At 38.3% G+C, this 1,918-nt stretch overlaps 1 pseudogene; it reads right to left on the minus strand.

Annotated features, from left to right (window-relative positions):
- Positions 1 to 815: 815 nt before the first annotated feature.
- On the minus strand, positions 816 to 1,344 carry LOC141520056 (large ribosomal subunit protein eL20 pseudogene; annotated as a pseudogene).
- Between the last annotated feature and the right edge of the window lie 574 nt (positions 1,345 to 1,918).

The following is a 1,918-nucleotide window of genomic DNA, read 5'->3' on the forward strand; positions in this document are numbered from 1 at the left end:
AATAAATACTTTTTAATTGCTTTTGATGATGGCTTTGGAATTGCCTTAATTACTACTCAAAGGGAAACTGTCAGATCTTTTCTTTTTTTGATTGATACTTTATTTTATTTTTCCAATTATATGTTATAAAAGTGTTTCAACATTCAACCACTTGCATATTTGTGTTACACATTTTTCTGCCATCCACCCTTCCCACTTTCTTCCCCCTTACATGGCAAATAGAACATTCTGGTAAGAGTTGTCATATTAATCATTTTGTGCATGAGGAATTAAGATGAAGTGAAAAGACAGGAAATCTTAGGATAGAAAGGAAAAACATAAAAAGTTTTTAAAATGTGAATATAGTATCCATTTAGATTCTGAGTTTTTGGTGGTGGTGTGTTTTTCCCCTCTGGATGTGGATGGCATTGTCTATAATAGGTTCTTCCAAGGTTCTCCTAGATCTCTGAATTACTGTATTCATCACAGTTGATCAATTCAAAATATTGTTATTAATGTGAACAATGTTCTCTTGATTCTGTTCCCTTTGCTCAGCATCAGTTCATATAATTCTTTACATTCATGATTTCACATAGAACAATAGTACTCCATAACATTCATATACTGAAACTTGTTCAATCATTCCCCAATTGATAGGCATTCCCTCAATTTCCAATTCTTTGCCACTACCAAAAAAAAAGTTGCTATAAATATTTTTGAACATGAGGGACTTTTCCCATATTTTAGACTTTGTTTTTTTTTTTTTGGGGGGGGGTTCCAAATAGGAAATTTATTTAAACAGATCAAATACAACTTGTGCCTCCTTGCCTCTGCACTTAGAAGAATGTGTTGGACCTCTTGGTAGTAAAGCGTGGTTTGTGCTGGCAACAGAGAACTCTGTGGGGCAGAGGGAACTTGATTTTGGAGTCGTGAAACTGCTTGACTGCCGGTTGGCAGCACTTGCTGGCAGGAATTTCTTCCACTTTCATGATCTGGATAGAGTGGGCTCGGGCACAGTGACGGGCCCCCATATCTTGGTAGCACTGAGTGACGGCACCAGCAGTGGTAAGATCTCTGTACTCCCTGTACATGTTGTGGGTTCCGCTCCGGGAATCATAGCAGCCAGATGCCAAAATTTTTCACCCTAAGAGGGGACTTTTCAAAGACCTGTCCACAGTATATGATCTCTCCAGAAGACTTCTTCATCTTTTTTAGCTGGGACACAAAGTACCAGAATGGAGACTTTGCTATGACATGGTTAGGAGCAAAGATCCGCATGCGACAAAGAGGTGGCACTGGACTCTTGGGAGTAGGCAGGCATCTTCCAACTACCTCGTACTCTCTCAGGGTGCCTGAGGCCTTCATGGTGCTGCTGCATCACTCCCTGCCAACCCACAAAAGCTATTTTAGACTTTCTTTTGGATATAGGTCTAGTATTGGGATTGCTGAATCAAAGGGCATGAGTATTATTGCTCTTTGGGAACTGTTCCAGATTGCTCTCTGGAATGGTTAAATTGTGCATTAATGCCCCAATCTTCCCAAAAGCTCGCCAACACTGATCATTATTCCTTTTTGTAATTTTAACCAATCTGATAGGTATGAGGTGGGATCTCATAGTTGTTTCAACTTGTATTTCTCTAATCAATAATGATTTGGATCATTTTTTCATATTCAGATCTTTTCTTGATTTATTCAGGACTCAAGAAATTTCTTCCCAACTATCTTAATATTTTTCCTGTTTTCCCTCTTTTTTTCTTTACTTTAAGCATACAATGTCTTAGGAGTCAAATTTATTTTTCCTGTTTCCATAAGTACTCCACAGTAGAGACTTGGGGCTCCTATGTCACTCTGGAAAACATTGGGAAACTCTTTCTATGGACAAGATGAAGAGATGCATTGGCTAATAGAAATTAGGCTCTTGTTGACTAACTATACCTTA

Source organism: Macrotis lagotis, chromosome 4 (assembly GCF_037893015.1).
Source record: "Macrotis lagotis isolate mMagLag1 chromosome 4, bilby.v1.9.chrom.fasta, whole genome shotgun sequence".
Lineage (NCBI taxonomy): Eukaryota > Metazoa > Chordata > Mammalia > Peramelemorphia > Peramelidae > Macrotis > Macrotis lagotis.